This window comes from Bufo gargarizans, chromosome 2 (assembly GCF_014858855.1).
Source record: "Bufo gargarizans isolate SCDJY-AF-19 chromosome 2, ASM1485885v1, whole genome shotgun sequence".
Taxonomy (NCBI): Eukaryota; Metazoa; Chordata; class Amphibia; order Anura; family Bufonidae; genus Bufo; species Bufo gargarizans.
In genome coordinates, this window is record NC_058081.1 from 199,223,267 (window position 1) to 199,245,790 (window position 22,524).

A 22,524-nucleotide genomic window follows, 5' to 3' on the forward strand; every position below is an offset into this window, starting at 1 on the left:
GTCTGAACGTGTATTCAGCACGGCAGGGGGCGTCATTACAGACAAACGCAGCCGCCTGTCTACAGCCAATGTGGACAAGCTGACGTTCATAAAAATGAACCAGGCATGGATCCCACAGGACCTGTCCGTCCCTTGTCCAGATTAGACATTAACTACCTCCCCATAACCATATATTATTGGACTCCAGGGCACTTCCTCATTCAATCCTATTTTTATTTTCATTTTACCATTATATTGCGATGCTACCCAAAGTTGAATGAACCTCTCCTCTGCCTGTGTGCTAGGCCTAAATATATGCCAATGGACTGTTGCAGTGGTGGCTGACATGAAGCCTGATTCTCTGCTATGACATGCAGACTAATTCTCTGCTGACATGAAGCCAGATTGTCTGTTACGGGACCTCTCTCCTCTGCCTGGGTGCTGGGCCTAAATTTATGACAATGGACTGTTGCAGTGGTGGCTGACGTGAAGCCTCATTCTCTGCTATGACATGCAGACTGATTCTCTGCTGACATGAAGCCAGATTGTCTGTTACGGGACCTCTCTCCTCTGCCTGTGTGCTAGGCCTAAATATATGCCAATGGACTGTTGCAGTGGTGGCTGACGTGAAGCCTGATTCTCTGCTATGACATGCAGACTGATTCTCTGCTGACATGAAGCCAGATTGTCTGTTACGGGACCTTTCTCCTCTGCCTGGGTTCTGGGCCTAAATTTATGAAAATTGACTCTTACAGTGGTGGGTGACGTGAAGCCTGATTCTCTGCTATGATATGAAGACTGATTCTCTGCTGACATGAAGCCAGATTCTCTGTTACGGGACCTCTCTCCTCTGCCTGGGTGCTGGGCCTAAATTTATGACAATGGACTGTTGCAGTGGTGGCTGACGTGAAGCCTGATTCTCTGCTATGACATGCAGACTGATTCTCTGCTGACATGAAGCCAGATCCTCTGTTACGGGACCTCTCTCCTCTGCCTGTGTGTGTGCTGGGCCTAAATATATGCCAATGGACTGTTGCAGTGGTGGCTGACGTGAAGCCTGATTCTCTGCTATGACATGCAGACTGATTCTCTGCTGACATGAAGCCAGATTGTCTGTTACGGGACCTCTCTCCTCTGCCTGTGTGTGTGCTGGGCCTAAATATATGCCAATGGACTGTTGCAGTGGTGGCTGACGTGAAGCCTCATTCTCTGCTATGACATGCAGACTAATTCTCTGCTGACATGAAGACAGATTCTCTGTTACGGGACCTCTCTCCTCTGCCTGGGTGCCGGGGCCTAAATATCTGAGAATGGACTGTTCCAGTGGTGGGTGACGGGAAGCCAGATTCTCTGCTATGGAACCTCTCTCCAATTGATTTTGGTTAATTTTTATTTATTTAATTTTTATTTTAATTCATTTCCCTATCCACATTTGTTTGCAGGGGATTTACCTACATGTTGCTGCCTTTTGCAGCCCTCTAGCTCTTTCCTGGGCTGTTTTACAGCCTTTTTAGTGCCGAAAAGTTCGGGTCCCCATTGACTTCAATGGGGTTCGGGTTCGGGACGAAGTTCGGATCGGGTTCGGATCCCGAACCCGAACATTTCCGGGATGTTCGGCCGAACTTCTCGAACCCGAACATCCAGGTATTCGCTCAACTCTAGTCAGTAACTCTGGACAATTTCCAGAACTTTGAAGGTTTTCTCAAGTACAATAATGAAAACCATCAAACACTATAATGAAACTAGCTATCATGAGGACTGCCACAAAAATAACAGCTACCTCTTGTGCAGAAGATAAGTTAATTAGCTTTACCAGCCTCAGAAACCACAAATTAACAGCACCTCACATATTAGAGCCTACATAAATGTTTTACTGAGATCAAGTACTAGACACATCGAGACTGTGGGAACTGTGAGGCTTGTATGTTGAATTGCTGCATAGAAGCCACTACTGAGGAACAAGAAGAAGAAGATAATTTTTTTGAACCAAGAAACACAAGGAATGAACCTTCAACCAGTTGAAATTTGTAATTTGGTCATGAGTCAAAGTTTGAGAAATTGGTTTTCAACCATGTGTTTGTGAGATGCAGAAAAGGTGAGTGCATACTTTCTAAATATGTGGTTCCCACCATGAAACGTGAAGGAGGAGGTGTGATGGGGTAGGGGGTGCTTTGCAGGGACACTGTTGGTGACTAAAGGTCGATTTAGACGAACATACTTGACTATGATATCTGACCATGTCCTAAAATGAACACTGTACAGCAGACCTTAACCCAATTGAGAGTTTGGGATTAGATGGACTTCAGAGTGAAGGAAAAGAAGCCACTTTTCCATTTACTATTAAAAGGGGTTGTCCCACGAAAACTATTCTACAGTGTTCAAACCAGCACCTGGATCTGAATACTTTTGTACTTGCATGTAATAAAAAATGTAGTATACATTCAATAAAACATATCTGTATAGTACCACCTGCATTTTTTTTTTCTTATTTCTTTGTCCTGCTTACTGAGAAGGCCGCACATGCTCAGTTTCATCCTTCAACTGCCTCCTGAGCTGTGATAGAGAGAGCTGAGACACGACCCCTGAGCTATGATAGGGAGAGCATGGACACGCCCCCTAAGGTGCAGCAGAGAAGACACTCCCCTTCAGCTGTCAGCTTGATATAAATCTAGTAGAGCAATAACTGGGGAGATCTCTGGATCAGTGTGGGGTACAGGGCTGGTTCTAGCTTTGTTAGAAACAGATTGTCATGTATAGAGATGAGCAAATCGAAGCTGACAAAGTGGAATTCAGGAAAAATTTGATTCGCACCGAAGGCGAATCTCCTCGCGCTTCGTGGTAACGAATCACATTTTTTCTTAAAATGGCTGCTGCCTGGGGCGGACTGACAACTCATGGGGCCCCCGGGCAATAGGAGATTATGGGGCCCCTGTGTCCCCGCCCACCCTCAAGACACACCCACATATCGCACCGCCCACATCACCTATATCAATATGTAAATCCCAGAGAACCCTTTTACCTTATGTTATCTGTAGTGTTACATAGGACTGCAAAAATACCCAGGAGCAAAATAAAAATGTTAGTTGCCAAATTTAAAATACATAAATTAGGCTCCTTTCACACTAGCGTTTTTGCTGGATCTGGCAGGGTTCAGCAAAAACACCTCCGTTACTGATAATACAACCATCTGCATCCATTATGAACAGATCCGGTTGTATTATTTGTAACATACCCAAGACAGATCCATCATGAAATCCATTGAAAGTCAATGGGGGTCGGAACCGTTTTCTATTGTTTCAGATCCGTCTTGCTCCACATCCCAGGACGGAAAGCAAAATACAACATGTTGCTGTTTTCTCTCCGGTCTGGGAATGCAACTAAACGGAATGCATTTTGGAGGATTCCGTTCTGTTCAGTTTTGTCCCCATTGACAATAAATGGGGAAAAAAACAGAAGCGTTTTTTTCCGGTATTGAGACCCTATGACAGAACTCAATACTCAATGTGATAGTAGCCTTATAATAAAAAAAGACTTGGAGGAGAAGATGAGACGCAGGTCACAGTAGTGAGCCAGCTCTACATATAGGGGAATACAGCACCACATACCTGTTACATCCAATGACATCTCCTGTCATGTAAATCTTCTCTTCTCCTCCGTTTAACCCAGACCGACATGACAAATTCTTTCAGCCGCATCTCGTCTCTACAGAGTTTGTTACACAGACATGTTAGATTTATCATAATTGTGGTCATTTATCAAACTGGTGTATAGTACAATTCTTAGTTGCCCATAGCAACCAATCAGATTCCACCTTTCATTCTCAAAAGGAGCTGTTTAGAATTAAAAGTGGAATCTGGTTGAAACTAAGCCAGTTCTACGTTTACACCAGTTTGATAAATGACCCCCAAATGTCCCTATGGTGTCTACAGCAATTATAATGTCCCCTGGTAATAATAACATCCTATATTGTGCTCCAGGTAATAATACCTGTATAGTGTCCCTGAAAAATAATGTCCCCTAATATGTCCTTGCAATAGAAATGCCCCTATAGTTCCTACCCAATAGCGACATCCCCCATCACAGTAGTAATTGTCCCCCGCACTGTCCCCACAGTAGCAATTGTCCCTGACACTGCCCCCACTGTAGTAATTGTCCCCCACACTGCCGCCACAGTATTAATTGCCCCCTACATTGCCCCCACAGTAGTAATTATCTCCACACTGCCCCTACAGTACCAATTGTTCCCCACACTGCCCCCACAGTACCAATTGGCCCCCACACTGCCCCCATAGTACCTATTGTCCCCCACACTGCCCCCACAGTATTAATTTCCCCCACACTGCTCCCACAGTACCAATTGTCCCTCACACTACCCCCACAGTAGCAATTGTCCCCCACACTGCCCCACAGTACCAATTGTCCCGCACACTGCCCCCACAGTACCAATTGTCCCCCACACTGCCCCCACAGTACCAATTGTCCCCCACACTGCCCCCACAGTACCAATTGTCCCCTACACTGCCCCCACAGTACCAATTGTGCCCCACAGTATCAATTTCCCCCACACTGTCCCCACAGTAGTAATTTTTCCCTCACACTGCCCCCACAGTATTAATTTCCCCCCACACTGCCCCCATGTAGTAGTTTGCTCCCCATGTAGTAATTTGCCCCCCATTGTCCCTTCAGTAATATGTTTCCTCGCCTCCTGGGGGGCAGTAATGTCCCCCAAAGTTGGGTTGGCACCCAAAAAATAAAAATAAAAGCCAATACCTGTGTCCTAGACTCCTGGTGCTCTTCCGTACATAGGCAGGCGCACGGCGCACGCCACTGTGCTGCATCTCGGCACAGGTGCGTGATGACGTTATCGTGCCCGCCTGCGTCGGGAATACTATGGATAATATCGCGACATGCGATTCGCGACTTGCTACACCAGCCGTCGGGCCCGGGCCCCGATAGCCGGGCCCGGGTGAATAACTTTGCAGTCCGTGCACATTATGTTATGTGGACGGCTGCAGCGGGCCCCCATCCTGGCTGAGCCATTGTCCGAAGTGCCCGAGCGGTCAGTCCGCCCCTGGCTGCTGCATGTGTGAGGACATGGAGAAAGAAACCCATAATCCCATGCATGCAGCCAATCAGCAGCCAGCCCTGTGATGTCACAGCCCTATAAATAGCGGCAGCCATCTTAGATTCTGCTATTTACCAGTGTACTTAGTGTAGGGAGAAAAGTCTGCAGGAGCTGGGGAAAGTGATAGGAAAGACTTGATTGTGGTGAAAAAACTATTTTAAGTGCAGGGAAAGGATAGGGAAGATTCATTCAAGTGCAAGTGCTGTTTGATACAGCCATTAAAGACTTGATTATGGTGAAAAAACGATTTATAAGTGCAGGGATCATTCCACAGTATTTATGTAGAACAGTGTTCAGTAGGGGAGGTTATTGACTGGGTAAGGCCTCTTTCACACGAGCGTGGCGTGTGAGGCCCGATAAGATGTGGGTGTGTTGCGGTAAAATGCGCGATTTTTCTGCGCGAGAGCAAAGCGTTTTAATGCGTTTTGCACGCGCGTAAGAAAATCGCCATGTTTGGTACCTAGACCCAAACCCGGACTTCATCACTGAAGTTCAGGTTTGGGTTAGGTGTTGTGTAGATTTTATTATTTTCCCTTATAACATGATTATAAGGGAAAATAATAGCATTCTTAATACAGAATACAAAGTAAATTAGTGATGGAGGGGTTAAAAAAAAAAAAAGTTAACTTACCTGCTCCATAGCTGCCGGTCTCTCTTCAGGACCTGGCAAAAGACCTGTGGTGACGTCACTGTGCTCATCACATGGTCCAATCACATGGTCCAATCGCATGGTTCATCACCATGGTGAGGGACCATGTGATTGGACCATGTGATGTGACGTCACCACAGGTCCTTAGCCGGCAGCTCAACATTACAGAAGAAGACAGAGATCCGCAACTACGCGATCAAGTGGACTCGGTGAGTTAATTTTTTTTTATTTTTAACCCCTCCATCACTATTTTTATGTGCATTCTGTATTCAGAATGCTATTATTTTCCCGTATAACCATGTTATACGGGAAAATAATACAGATCGGGTCCCCAGCCCGATCGTCACCTAGCAACCATGCTTCAAAATCGCACACCGCATCCGCACTTGATGCAGATGCTAGCGACTTTCACGCGGCCCCATTCATTTCTATGGTGCCCGTGTTGCAGAATGTTGCAGAATATAGAGCATGCTGCGATTTTCACGCAACTCACAAGTGATGCGTGAAAATTACAGCTCATGTGCACAGCCCCATAGAAATGAATGGGTCCGGATTCAGTGCGGGTGCAATGCGTTCACATCACGCATTGCACCCACGTGGAATACTCGCCCGTGTGAAAGGGGCCTAATAGGAACAATCCTGTTACTCCTTGCTGCACTGACTGGGGATCCAAATTGCCATTATACAGCTCTGTAATTCCAGCAAACCGTTCTTGTTATTGGGGTGCAAGTGCTGTTTGATAAAGCCATTAACAGGGTTTATTACAAAGAAATATTTCTACAGTACGTCTTATTTGCCCTTGTACGGTGCAGTTATATGCTAAGCCCTTTTTGCCGTGTATTAGTGGCGAAATAAAAATATATTCGCCATCCAGCGTTGCACTTATCTGTTGAAAAGCCTTTTGTGTAGTGTAAAAGTAGAAAAAAAATTAGGGCCTAATTGCCATTCAGCAGTGCAGTAATATACTCTAAAGGCCTCTTTGCCATGTATTAGTGGTAAAATAAAAATATATTCGCTGTCCAGCATTGCACTTATATGTTGAAAAGCCTTTTGTGTAGTGTAAAAGTAGAAATAAATTAGGGCCTAATTGCCGTTCATCTGTGCAGTTATATACTCTAAAGGCCAGTTTGCCGTCTATTAGTGGCGAAATAAAAATATAATCACCGTCCAGCGTTGTACTTATCTGTTGAAAAGCCTTTTGTGTTGTGTAAAAATAGAAAAAAATTAGGGCCTAATTGCCCTTGTGCGGTGCAGTGATATACTCTAAAGGCCAGTTTGCCGTATATTAGTGGCAAAATAAAAATATAATCGCCGTCCAGCGTTGCACTTATCTGTTGAAAAGCCTTTTGTGTTGCGTAAAAATACAAAACAATGAGGGCCAAATTGCCCTTGTGCGGTGCAGTGATATAAAAAAAATCACTGCAGAGGTGCGCTACAATATGGTGTTGCGAGCGGTCAGGCTTCTGACCCAGAGATGGTTGAGGAGGACATCAGTGACGTGCAGACAGTACTTGATGATGATGTAGCTGATCGCACTTGGGAGTCGGGTGGCAAAGGGGTTTCATCATCGGGAGAAGAGAGTGGCAGCTTGCCCATGGGCCAGCAGCAGAGCCAGCAAGTCGCTAGCGTGGGCAGGAGTCAATAGGGTGGCAGCAGTGGGAGGTCTGTAGCCAAATGCGCCCGGGGTAGACCACCCGCTTCGCGGGAGCCTACATTCTGCGAAGTAGCAGTGCAGGGATTCAAGGAGGCAGTGGCGGTAGCAGTCAGTCACTGCCTGGTGTTACGGGTAAAATCACCTACTCGGCAGTGTGGCAGTATTTTTTTAATCTGCTGGAGGAGGTGAACGTGGCCATATGAAGAATCTGTGGGCAGACGGAGAGCGTGGCCAGGGTGCATATGTTGGCACTACGGCCCTGCGTCAACATATGCAGCGTCGCCATAAAGTGGCCTGGGAGAACCGTGGCTTAGATGTGGTGGTACTGCCTGCCACAGCAACCGCTGCATCACCCAGTGGCACGCACCCGATTTCTGGCAGTCAAGGCTCCACCACCTCTGCCGAAGGGAGCTGTCTGTCCTTCCCATCAGCTGCCAAAGTGCAACGCAGCGCCAACGTGTGGAGCTGTAACTACAGTCAGGGACAGTATATGTCCTTTACGGCCCACTTGGTGAATGTGGTTCCTGCACAGCCACACCAGCAACTTGACCAGGTGACACAGCTTCTACCTCCTCATCCTCCAACGTGTCCTCAGCCTTCACTGCAGGGACAATGCACAGTGCCCCTCCAGCATACCATATGTGCAGGGCATGGCGGTGTCACGCTGTTCTGCACCTCGTTTGCCTGGGCGAACGGGGTCACATATGAGAGGAACTACTTCATGTCCTTCAGCAAGAAATCGAATCCTGGCTTTCTTTGCGACAACTGAAAATTGGAACCATGGTGACCGACAATGGGAAGAATATTGTGTCGGCGCTGCATCAAGAAGGGCTGAGCCATGCGCCCTGCATGGCACATGTGTTCAATGTGGTTGTCAAGCGGTTCCTGAAGTCTTACACCCATCTGTAAGGCATCCTAAAAATGGCCAGGAAACTTTACATGCACTTCAGCCACTCGTACACCGCAAAGCACACCCTTCTTGAGCTGCAGAGGCAGAACAGAATCCCCAAACATAGGATTGATATGCGATGTTTCCACCCGTTGAAATTCCAACCTCCATATGTTGGACCGACTGTACGAACAGAGAAAGGTCATAAATGATTTCCTGATGATCCAAGCCGACAGGAGTACTCCCCTGTGTAACTTCGGCGTCAGCCAGTGGCAGCTCATGCATGACACCTGCCGTTTGCTCAGGCCCTTTGAGGAGGCCACGCTATTTGTCAGTCGCCAGGACTACAGGATGAACGATGTCGTTCCACTGCTTCATGTCTTGGAACAGATGCTGGTAAATCTGGCTGGTCAGGGGACCGGAGAAGTGGCGCCTAGATCTCACGGCCACATGAGCCCTGTGGGGGCTGAACTGGAGGAGGAGGATGACATTGGAGCACAAGCAATGTGTAGCGAAATGGGTGGTTTTTCTATACAGGTGACAGGAGAGGAGGAGCAGGCAGATGAGCTACAGGGCAATGAGGAAGACGAGGCAGAGGACCCAGACACACTGTGGCAGTATGCAGTGGAGATGGAGGCAGGGAGTCCCTCCGAGTCACTTGCACAAATGGCCTGATGCATGATTTTTTTTAATTTTTTTTAATTCTTTTTATTGGACAACCATTTCAAATACAATTAAAATCACACTTTAATCAAGAGGGCATATGGGGTCTTCTGGACCGCCATCTAAGACAATCAGTCCAGTACAGTACCATATGAGGCTCCTAGCGATAAGCCTCATACATCTCGAAAAAGAGGTAACATGACAAGTACAAAGAACAATAAATTTATACGTCAGCGCTTCTTCTTGGCACTAACATCTACCTGTAAGGCTGAGTTCATACGTGAGTTATTTGGTCAGTTTTGGCCCCGTGACTGCCCAAATAAGTTAAGTGTGCAGTGATCCTAAGAGCGACGCCTGTCATCTGCATGTCATACGGACTCAAAGTATTGTTTCACTACCAAAGCAGACTCCCTATGCGTGTTACTGCAAGGCACAGTGTTCTACACCACTATAAAGGCTATCTGCAGCCAGGAAATAGCCGTTTTTTTACGTAATAAACTGGCGAACCGGCAAATCAAATTTTTTAAAAATTCGCTCATCTATAGACGTGTACAGTCGGGGCCAAAAGTTTTGAGAATGACACAAATATTAGTTTTCACAAAGTTTGCTGCTAAACTGCTTTTAGATCTTTGTTTCAGTTGTTTCTGTGATGTAGTGAAATATAATTACACGCACTTCATACGTTTCAAAGGCTTTTATCGACAATTACATGACATTTATGCAAAGAGTCAGTATTTGCAGTGTTGGCCCTTCTTTTTCAGGACCTCTACAATTCGACTGGGCATGCTCTCAAACAACTTCTGGGCCAATTCCTGACTAATAGCAACCCATTCTTTCATAATCACTTCTTGGAGTTTGTCAGAATTAGTGGGTTTTTGTTTGTCCACCCGCCTCTTGATGATTGACCACAAGTTCTCAATGGGATTAAGATCTGGGGAGTTTCCAGGCCATGGACCCAAAATGTCAACGTTTTGGTCCCCGAGCCACTTAGTTACCACTTTTGCCTTATGGCACGGTGCTCCATCGTGCTGGAAAATGCATTGTTCTTCATCAAACTGTTGTTGGATTGTTGGAAGAAGTTGCTGTTGGAGGGTGTTTTGGTACCATTCTTTATTCATGGCTGTGTTTTTGGGCAAAATTGTGAGTGAGCCCACTCCCTTGGATGAGAAGCAACCCCACACATGAATGGTCTCTGGATGCTTTACTGTTGGCATGACACAGGACTGATGGTAGCGCTCACCTTTTTCCTGATGCCCCAAACAATCGGAAAGAGGCTTCATCAGAGAATATGACTTTGCCCCAGTCCTCAGCAGTCCATTCACTATATTTTCTGCAGAAGATCAATCTGTCCCTGGTGGGTTTTTTTTGAGAGAAGTGGCTTCTTTGCTGCCCTTCTTGACACCAGGCCATCTTCCAAAAGTCTTCGCCTCACTGTGCATGCAGATGCGCACACACCTGCCTGCTGCCATTCCTGAGCAAGCTCTGCACTGGTGGCACTCCGATCCCGCAGCTAAATCCTCTTTAGGAGATGATCCTGGCGCTTGCTGGACTTTCTTAGATGCCCTGAAGCCTGCTTAACAAGAATTTAACCCCTTTCCTTGAAGTTCTTGATGATCCTATAAATTGTTGATTGAGGTGCAATCTTAGTAGCCACAATATCCTTGCCTGTGAAGCCATTTTTATGCAACGCAATGATGGCTGCACGCGTTTCTTTGCAGGTCACCATGGTTAACAATGGAAGAGCAATGATTTCAAGCATCACCCTCCTTTTAACAGGTCAAGTCTGCCATTTTAACCCAATCAGCCTGACATAATGATCTCCAGCCTTGTGCTCGTCAACATTCTCACCTGAGTTAACAAGACGATTACTGAAATGATCTCAGGTCCTTTAATGACAGCAATGAAATGCAGTGGAAAGGTTTTTTGGGGATTAAGTTAATTTTCATGGCAAAGAAGGACTATGAAATTCATCTGATCACTCTTCATAACATTCTGGAGTATGTGCAAATTGCTATTATAAAAACTTAAGCAGCAACTTTTCCAATTTCCAATATTTATGTAATTCTCAAAACTTTTGGCCACGACTGTACTATATGATATCTGATTTCATTGTTTGCATCAGTCATGGGAGAACTCATTTAATTTCATGTGTTCCTTCCTTTATCATTTTCATGTCTTTAGTATGAATCAAAAATGTAAAAAAAAAAAAACAACAACAAGTGTGTTTTCAAACCTTTGACTGGTACCGTATAACAAAATTACCAAAAATTGCAAAAATGTGTATTTTAAGAACCATCTCCCTGTGACCTTCTGGTCTAGAGCTATGAACCCTAAAGGGTTTTGTGGGTCATTTGCTGCCAGCCCAGAAGAGGGGGAGTGGATTCTTAGTGCCCCCATAGTACTCGTCTCCCCCCTTCTACATAGTACCCACCATAATGTGTCCCAGTATAAAATGCTACTGTACAGAGCCCCCCATATAAAATACCTCTTCTTTGTGGCCTCAGTAGATGCCCCTATAGTACCCCCAATAATGTGCCAGTAATAAGTGCCCCCAATAACGTGCCAGTAAAATGTACCCCCCAATAACGTGCCAGTAAAATGTACCCCCCATAGATGCCTTCCAATCATGTGCCAGTAACAAGAGCCCCCCCATCATGTGTCAGTAATAAGAGCCCCCATCATGTGCCAGTAATAAGAGCCCACCGTCATGTGCCAGTAATAAGAGCCCACCATCATGTGCCAGTAACAAGAGCCCCCCCAATCATGTGCCAGTAATAAAATCACCCCCCATCATGTGCCATTAATAAGAGCCCCCCATCAGTTGCCAGTAATAAGAGCCCCCATCATGTGCCAGTAATAAGAGCACCCCCTATCATGTTCCAGTAATAAGCGCCCCCCATCATGTGCCAGTAATAAGAGCCCCAATCATGTGCCAGTAATAAGAGCACCCCCATCATGTGCCAGTAAAAAGAGCCCCCCATCATGTGCCAGTAATAAGAGCCTCCCATCATGTGCCAGTAACAAACCCCCCATCATGTGTCAGTAATAAGAGCCCCCATCATGTGCCAGTAATAAGAGCCCACCATCATGTGCCAGTAAAAAGAGCCCACCATCATGTGCCAGTAACAAGAGCCCCCCAATCATGTGCCAGTAATAAAAGCACCTCCCATCATGTGCCAGTAATAAGAGCCCCCCATCAGTTGCCAGTAATAAGAGCCCCCATCATGTGCCAGTAATAAGAGCACCCCCTATCATGTGCCAGTAATAAGCGCCCCCCCATCATGTGCCAGTAATAAGAGCCCCCCATCATGTGCCAGTAATAAGAGCACCCCCCATCATGTGCCAGTAATAAGAGCCCCCCATCATGTGCCAGTAATAAGAGCCCCCCATCATGTGCCAGTAATAAGAGCCCCCCATCATGTGCCAGTAACAAAACCCCCATCATGTGTCAGTAATAAGAGCACCCCCCATCATGTGCCAGTAACAAGAGCACCCTATGGGCCAGTAATAAGAGCCCCCCATGTGCCAGTAATAAGAGCCCCCCATCATGTGCCAGTAATAAAAGCACCCCCATCATGTGCCAGTAATAAGAGCCCCCCATCATGTGCCAGTAACAAGACCCCCCATCATGTGCCAGTAATAAGAGCACCCCCCATCATGTGCCAGTAATAAGAGCCCCCCATCAAGTGCCAGTAATAGGAGCCCCCCATCATGTGCCAGTAATAAGAGCACCTCACCCATCATGTGCCAGTAATAAGAGCCCCCCATCATGTGCCAGTAATAGGAGCCCCTCTATCATGTGCCAGTAATAGGAGTCCCCCATCATGTGCCAGTAAGAAGAGCCCCCCATCAGGTGCCAGTAATAAAAGCCCCCCATCATGTGCCAGTAATAAGAGCCCCCCATCATGTGCCAGTAATAAGAGCATCCCACCCATCATGTGCCAGTAATAAGAGCCCCCCCATCGTGTGCCAGTAATAAGAACCCCCCTCATCATGTGCCAGTAATAGGAGCCCCCCCATCATGTGCCAGTAACAAGAGCCCCCCCCCCAATGTGCCAGTAAAAGTATTATACATATCAAAAAAAAAAAAAAAAACACTTATATTTACCTCCATGTCAGCGATGCAGGCCTCTTCCGGCCTGTGTCCCGCGCTGTATGGCTCAGGCGGCGCTATAACGTCGTTGCGCCGCCTGCGGCAGCCTCTGATAGGCTATCGGCCTAGTGCCAGCACCCTATCAGAGGAAGGGACATGCCTCTACCTCCCCTGCCCTGCCGCAGCACAGCCATCTGTATCGGTGTCCTGAGGAAGGCGATACAGATGACTATGGAGATGAGCGCTTCCACAAAGCGCTCATCTCCCCATGCCCTGCCGCCGCCGCCCACTTGTGAGCAGGGCTGCGCCGCCAGCTTGGGGGGGGGCAATTGCGCGGTTGCCCCCTCCTGGATCCGCCAGTGGTACCCGTGTGGACAAGAGGTGTTTGTGTAAACAGTACCAAGCTGACCTTACATGCTCCTCCAGGAGGGCGTAATGTCACGTCTTGGTAACCAGTGACCATACCGCGTCTCATGAGCTCGATGTAGTTTATGTCAAGCGGGCACAACAGACTACCTCAAAAGGGGCAAGCTAAAGGTTTTACCATGGCCCTCACAGTCCCCTGATCTGAACATCATTGAAAATCTGTGGATAGACCTCAAAAGAGCAGTGCATCCAAGACCAGTGAGCCCAGAAATCTCATAAAACTGGAAGACTTTTACAAGGAAGAATGGATGAAAATCTCTCAAACAAGAATTGAAAGACTGTTGGCTGGCTACAAAAAGCGAGTGATGCTTGCCAAAGGGGGTGACACTAGGTACTAACCATGAGGGTGCCCAGACTTTTTCTGCGGGCCCCTCTGTACTCTTACTGCAGACTGCTAGCAATTCATTTATAACTTCTAGTAGAAATAAAAAAGGAATGGCATAACATAGAGCCATAAGGATAGATGCTCCAGAACTGTTATTACATGTGGAATGCATGAAGCTATTAAACAGGCATGTCAGGAGTGGTGACAGGTCCTCATTAATGCAGTTTTACACGCCTACTCTTCACATCCAAGACATAAGATACAAGCAATTCCAAAAGGACAATTCCTCAGAGCAAGAAGAGTCTGTGACCAAGATGAAGAATTTTAAAGACAAGCTCTGGATTGACCAGAGGATACCATAACTGTGATATCAAAAAGGGATATTAACAAGCAAAACAAACAAAAGAGAAGTACTCATGATCCCGAAGGTACCTGCCAAGCAAGGTAATAAGATAAAGCTTATTAAAAACTACGACACAATGATCCCTTTGCACTGGCTAGATGTTGGCCCCTTATTCTGCGAGAAAATGGATTTCTAAGGTCAATCAGATCTGTCAGTTTGAAGAAATGTCTAGTTGGATTAACAGAACACATGATAGGTTTCTTAAGATCTGGCAACCATGGCGAGACATTGCTGGCTTTCTTTATAGACATAGAATAGTCTAATCTATGGAAAAGCCGTGGTCTGTGACTGGAGAGTGTCACCCCCCACCCCCTCTTCACCTCCCCCCCTTTTTCTTCCTACCTCAGCTGTCCTTATGTTTTTATTCTTTAGTTTAGTTTAATTTTCTTTAAAAAGCAAATGTATATGGAAACGCATCTGCATATGAATAGCCCTTACACACTCTGGAAAATGTAATATAATTTGATCTAAGTGTTACGATCTATGATTACGATATCAGATGTTTTATATCATCTAATGTTACATTGATGTTGATGTTTCATACCTGATTTTGAGCTGTAAAAATTAAAATAAAGAATATATATAAAAAAAATAAAAAATACCACACAAGATGGAAAGAAATTAATAATATTTTGAGACAACATTGGCCGATATTGAAACAAGATAAAGATCATTTGTATCTGGGTGCACCTAGGGTTCCCAGGGGTGCACATAGCCTTTCTGCTGCCTGGGCTAAAAATTAAAATGACCCCCACACACACACACGCACACACACACACACCATGCCAAGTACAGAAAACACCCCATTAAAATGTGTGGCTGTAAAACAAGACCACTTATAGTGTGTGCCAGTACAAAAAAAAGTCACCGTTCTGTGTGCCAGTACATAAAAAAACTCTTTCTGCTGCCTGGGCTAAAAATTAAAATGACCCCCTCCTCCCCACACACACACACCATGCCAACTTCACAACCTAACATATTTCCTCCTAACATTAGATACAACATTACAAAACATACAACATAATACCGTTCCATGTACCTCTTACATCCAGTGATGTCTCCTCTGATGTAGATGTTCTCTTTACTCATCTTCTCCATTCGAACCAGACTGCTATGATGATTTCTTTCAGCCATCTCCTCTCTGCAGAGTTTGACAAACAGACATCTTAATTTCCTACTTTTCCATCACCCTCCCACCTTCTGAACACCCCATCCTGCCAGCCCCACTATTGTGCCTGCTGTGTTCCCCAATACTATACTGCAAAAACAGTTCCCTGAAAATACAGGTACCACACAGTTAGTGCCTTCGATAATTATTGGCATACAGTGCCCTAAAAAATAACTGCGCCCAGCAAATAGTGCCCCTGACACCAATAGTATACCTCAAGAATAATTGTGCTACATTAATACTGTGCCAGGGTAATAGTGGTCCCACAGTCCTAATAGTAATAATTATCTGCCAGAGTGCACTTAGTAGCAATAGTGCCCCTACAGTGCCCCAAACAGTAATAATGTCCCCGCTGTGCCCCAGAAGTAATAATGTCCATACTAGTAATCATGTTCCCCTTAGTCCCACAGTAGTAATAAAACTCACCATAATGCCCCCCAGTAGTAATAAGTCTCCTTATAATGTGTGACAGTAGAAAAATGCACCCTAATGCGTGCCAGTACAAATATGCTCCTTTATAAAGTGAGCCAGTACAAAAAATGTCTTCTTATAATGTGCACCAGTACAAAAATGCCCCCTTATAATGTGTGCTAGTACAGAAAACACCCCCTTAAAATGTGTGCCTGTAAAACAAGACCACTTATAGTGTGTGCCAGTACAAAAAAAGTCACTGTTCTGTGTGCCAGTACATAAAAAAAAGTCCCCATAGTGCCCCCATAATGTGTGCCAATGCTCCCTACTGTGTGCCAGTACAAAAGACACCCCCTCTTAGTGCACCCAGTAGAGCCAAAGTCCCATTAGGACCCCCATAATGTGTGCCCATGCAATCTACTGTGTGTCCCAGTACAAAAAAATACCCCCTCTTAGTGCCCCCAGTTGAGCTAAATCCCCCATAGTGCCTCCCATAATGTGTACCAGTACAAAATGTCCCTATTTAGTGCCCCCAGTAAATGCCCCCAAAGTGCTCCCCCCTCCTTTCTCATAATGGCACAACAGCATGGTGCCCAATGAAAAAATAAAAAAACAACTAAAATACCTTCATGCAGCTGTCAGTGAAGCGGTGCAGCCTTCTTTCGGCCTATGTCCCGGGCTGTATGCTGTCCGGCTCAGCCTGAAGCCTATCAGAAGGAATGGGGAACTGGGGTGATCGCTTTATCTCGCCTAATTGGCGTTGCGGCCCTGGATGTTTCCCTTATTACTGCAAGAAGGAGCAAAAGTTTGGGTGATATGTTGACGAATAGTCATTATGTCATTATATGCCGGTCTTTATCCTTCTACGCTGCCAGTGGATGCTCCAAAGTTATGTAAAGGCGCAGGCCTCTACATAACTATGGCTCTTGCTTCTATCAGCTGTGTGACATGACGTGGAAAATGATAAATGAGACGGGCCGGCTGGTTGGCCCACCCTATTCCCCGCCCACACCATGCCCGCTTTTTCTGCCACTTTCAAAAGTGGTGTGAGTGGGTTAAAGCCGCAGATTTTGTCGCAAAACACCTTTGCGGCAAAATCTGAAACCTATTTACGCCAAAAACTGGCATAAATCAGATAAAAACTGACCACCTTTATATTTTACCATAAATTATATTTGTACAGCCTGCGGTTCCCTTTGACATTTGTTTATAATGTTTCACGGGATTTTTGTGTATTGATAAATAAAGTATTACATTTAATTTAATTGATTGTGGTCATTATTTATATACTGCTAGGATATATACTGTATATAGAGAGAATATTTAGGTGTGGGTTTATAAGTGAGGCTCTCGTTAAAAGAAGTATCTGTTTTAGGCCTCTTGCACACAAACGTTTTCTTTTTCCAATTTTGTTCTGTTTTTTGTGTTCCGCTTGCGGTCCGTATCCGTAACCATTTACTTCAATGGGTCCTCAAAAACAACAGAAGGTACTCCGTATGCATTCCGTTTCCGCATTTCCGTTCCATTCAAAGAAAGAACATGTCCTATTATTGCCTGCAAATCACGTTCCGTGGCTCTATTCAAGTCAATGGTTCAGCAAAAAATACGGAATGCATATAGAATGCATCCGTATGTCTTCCGTATCCGTTCCATTTTTGCGGAACCATCTATTGAAAATTTTATGCCCAGACCAATTTTTTTATGTACTTACTATTTAAACATTATTCTATGCTTCCGTTTCCGTTTGCGATCTGCGAAAAACGTATCACAAACGGAAACCAAATGGAAAAATGGAAAGGCAAAATGGAACGGAAGCGGAAACACTACTGAAACAAAAAAACTGAAAAACTGATCCGTTTAAAACGGACCACAAAATACATAAAAAGCCATACGGTCGTGTGCAAGAGGCCTAAGGCTCCCAGGCCGATTATTAGTATATTCCAATGCTGGCCTGCAGGTGGCAGCACAGCATTGGAGTATACTGAATCCTGTATTCTGTAATGCAAAAAATAAATATTAACCTCTTAAGGTCGAGGCCTATTTTCATTTTTGCATTTTTCTTCCCACGTTCCAATAACCATAACTTTTTTATTTTTCTGCTCACATACCTATATAAGAGCTTTTTTTTTTTTTTTGCAGGACAAGATGCATTCTTTATTGCCACCATTTAATTTACCATATCTCATATTCTCATATTGGAAAACAGGAAAAATGTGTGGCAAAACTGAAAAAATAACAGAATTCCGCCAAGGTTTTTTGGGTTTTGACATCACAACGTTCACTGTGTGCTAAAAATGACCTGACATCCTTATTCTGCGGCTCAATACAAATGTCGCGATACCAAACTTGTATAGGTTTTTTTGTTTTACTACTTTTCAAAAAAATCAACATTTTCTTTGCTTTGCCATATTCTGACAGCCATAACTTTATTATATTTCAGTCTACAGAGCTGTATGAGGGCTTGATTTTTGCGTAATGAACTGTATTTTTTGTAGGTACAATTTTTGTGGTATGTACGTATTTTTGATCACTGTTATTTAATTTTGGGGGGATAAGATAGCAAAAAAATGACGAATTGCGTGTTTTTCAATTTTTTTCCATTAGACCCTATGACAGATCTCAATGCCGGAAAATGTTAACGCTAGTGTGAAAGTATCCTAAAGGATACTTCTGGAATTGAAAATTAAAATACGTAAATATTACTTTATTATAAATATATTCCCAAATACCTTTAATTCGTTATAATGGCTCGTTTTGTCTAGGGAGCAATGATAAGGAGAAACAGAATGGCCACTGTCCTATTATTACACACAAAACCTGTCCTAATCACACAGCAGGACAAGTTATTTCACACTGAGCTAAAGCTGCCTCATCCTCCTCTCTGCTCTGCCTCATAATCCCTGACAGATAGAGCAGAGAGGAGGATGAGGAAGCTTTTTACCTCAGTGTTGTAAAGTAACTTGTCCTGCTGTGTGATTAGGACAAGTTTTGTGTGCACTAACAGGACTGCGGCCATTTTGTTTCTCCTAATGATTGCTCCCCAGACAAAACGAGCCATTATAACCCCTTTAAGCGCAAAAAGGTTTATGTCTGGTGAAGCGGTTTTACAGGTGAACAGCTATTAACAATCAATTTGAAAACAAAGCCAATTTGCGGTAAAAAAGTGTGTCAGTGCGGTTTTCATTTGCATGGCATCTTAGTTGTGGCGCTATATGTGATCCTTAAAGGGACAAAAACTTTTATCATGTGAATATACTTTTTCTTTTTTTTTTTTCTTTTTTTACAAAATAAAACTGGTGGAGGATATAAGTTTTTGAAGTCACTCCATGTATTTTACTTTCACTCTTTAACTTCCTCTTTTGTTTGGACTTTTAGCATGCTTCGCTAGACTTTTCCCAGCAAGATTATTCACTCTGACCATAGAGGGAAGAAAGATAGAGGGGAAAAGTGGTGAGTGACTCAATGCTCTTTTGTGGGCATCTTTATCTCGGCCTATCAAGAGAACAATAGAGCTGTCATACTGTTATCCCAGGGTCGTCTCCACCAAACCGTTACCACCAGGAGCACCTCCGCCACCCGTCCTGATTAAGCTACTTTACTATAGGGACTGGGATGCTATGCTACGGGCGGCCAGGAACAGCCCTGACATCACCATTAATGGGCAAAAAATGGCGTTTTTTCAAGACTTTTATTCAGAGGTCCAAAAGAAGCGGATTCAGTTCTTGGATGTAAAGCGGCGACTTTGTTCTTTGCAAGTGCCATATTCCATGATGTACCAGGCACGTCTGCGAGTAGCTGCTCCGGGATCTGTTCTTTTTTTTTGCTGCTTTGAAAGATGCGGCTTCATGGATCGACCAGCACGAACGCCAGCTGCGACAGAAGGAGAGATGATAGTCGCCCGTCTATTTCACGTTTGCACCCTTCGTTTGAGTGAACACTTGGGACGTTACCCCTCTACTGTTCTACTACTGAACTGCCCACGGAGCAAGTGTATCCTTTGGTGGCAGGAGGGAACGCCGTTCAGCAGAAATCGATAGTTTTGAACGTTGTCTCCTATAGTATGTCCAGTTTCATGGAGGACTTGTGCCACGGCCTGTTAGATGACACTATACAGGCACGATTGTCTGGTTCTGTTTTTTGTTTCTACTGTTTTCTTTTTATGGGGACTTTTTATAGCTTGTCCATTTTGATGCTCTGTGTCTGTGACATAAAGCATATTCTTTGGTATTGTGCCGCAATATTGTCGCTTCTCCCTACAGTGCTCCTACTATGTTACATAATCGGATGGGTCATATTTCCAATGCTTAAGTATGGCTAATGTATTTAATATTGTGAGCTGGAACGTGCGTGGCCCATGTGACCCGTCAAAGCGACTTGCCATGATGGATTATCTACGTCCGCATCTTCCCGCTATTGTATGCTTGCAGGAAACACATTTTACGAAGGATGGGACGCAGACATTCCATAGATTGTGGATGAGCAATGATTTCCACTCGTCTAACGTTGACCCTGATGGCCGCTTCATTTGTTTACATTGTATAATCTTTACACAGGAGTACCTGTTAATATCACTATATATAACTCCACCTTATAGCAGTGTGGCGTTGAGAGGTGCCCTGACATTTATTACCGATAAACCTGATGTACCCGTCATTATGGTGGGGGACTTTAACAATACCATTCATCCCTACTGGGATAGATATGGGGGGACGCAGGCAGACGCAGGTGGCCCAGTGTCTGCCTTTGGAAGACTACTGGAAGAGGTATCTCTAGTGGATTTGTTGCGTGCCCGGCACCCACTGTATGTCAGTTTTCTTGCTACACCAGGTTACACGAGGCTTTATCCTGCATTGATTTAGCGCTGGGGTCCGAGACAGGTGATGGAGGTAAAGTACTTGTCTAGGGCAGTGGTGGGCAAACTTTTTTGTCAACTGAGCCAAATATCACCAAAACCACGATTGAAATTTCTTTTGAGAGACATATTTTTAAAACCTAAAATATTGCGTCAACAGTACCAGTGAGGACTATTAGGGCTCATGCACACGACCGTGTGCCCGCCGTTGCCATATTGCAGGCCGCATACGGCGGGTCCGCAATACACGGGACCATCAAGGACCTTCACTTCAATTGGTCCAGGATCCGGGATATGAGTGCTACAGTGTGCTTCCGTGGTGCTTCTGGCTGTGCCTCCGCACCGCAAAAAAGTAGCGCATGCACTACTTTTTTGCGGTGCGGAGGCACAGCCAGAAGCACCACGGAAGCACACTGTAGCACTTATATCCCGGATCCTGGACCCATTCACTTCAGCATGCGCTACTTTTTTGCATGGGGGCAGTCGGATGCAGATTGTGAACCCTATTCAAGTGAATGGGTCCGCGATCCTCATGCAGCTGCCCCATGGTCTGTGTCCGTGCATTGCGGACCGCTATTTGCGGTCCGCAGCACAGGCACGGTCCCCGTACATTCGTGGGCATGAGCCCAGAGTGTGTTTTTAAATACTTTTATATGTACTTTCTTTTATTTGGATCTTGATTATTATTTCATTTTATCTTTATCATTTTTTACTTTTATTAAACTTGTCTGCAGATGTGGATGTAATATGGATGACGCACTTATAGGGGATATCTGTGGATGACGCACTTATGGCGGATATCTGTGGAGGGCACTTATGGGGGATATGTGTGGATGACGCACTTATGGGGGATATCTGTGGATGACGCACTTATGGGGGATATCTGTGGAGGGCACTTATGGGGGATATCTGTGGATGACACATATATAACATAACAGAGATCTGAGAAGATCGGAAAGACTTGCAGCACGTGAGTCTATCTGACAGGTCTTTCTGTGTTTCTCTTCTGTTTGTTGTTGTGGGCTGGATCAGACCATCTCCACAGGTTCTGCTCGTTAGCTGTTTAAGAGGCTCTATTTAAGTCCGCCTCTCACTGCTGACTTTGCGGTTGATATTTTCCTTCTGGAGTTTTATACAGGTTGTTTGTGGATCCTCTGCTTCCCGCTCGTCTCAAGCTAAGTTCTCCTGTTCTCCCCTCTGTGCGTGTGTTGCTTCTAGGTCTCAGGGAAAAGCTGGTCCCTTCACGGTGGAAGGTACTGGCTGTCTCATTCCCGCCTCCCTAAGTTAGGGTTTTCTTCAGTGTCAGCAGGGCTTAGGTTCCAGCGTATGAGTTTGTTCACCATCAGGACTTGCTCATACTGTCATCAGTCAGGGAGAGGCTCAGGGATTGTTAGGAGGTTACTATTTCCTCCTCCCTAGCTTTGGGGCCTAGTCTGTTTACCTGTTGCTGTTTGTTTAATTGGTGTTCCTCTTATCCCCACTTGCTGTGACAGGCATTCACCGGACAGAAAATAACAAGTGATTATGTGGCTGGAGGTATATTAGACGGTCAATGGATAACAATTTTACTGCAGGCCAGTGGAGTACAGGCTCCAAAAATTAGGCATTCACCGGACAAAAAAGAAAAAGTGATTATGTGGCTGGAGGTATATTAGACGGTCAATGGATAACAATTTTACTGCAGGCCAGTGGAGTACAGACCCCCAAAATTATGCATTCACTGGGCAGAAAAGAACTAGTGATTATGTGGCTGGAGGTATATTATGCGGTCACTGGATACAATTTTTACTGTAGGCCAGTGGAGTACAGGCCCCAAACATTAGGCATTCACCTGACAGAAAAGCCTTTTATGCCACTGTTTATACAAAAGACAAGGACCATTCTTTT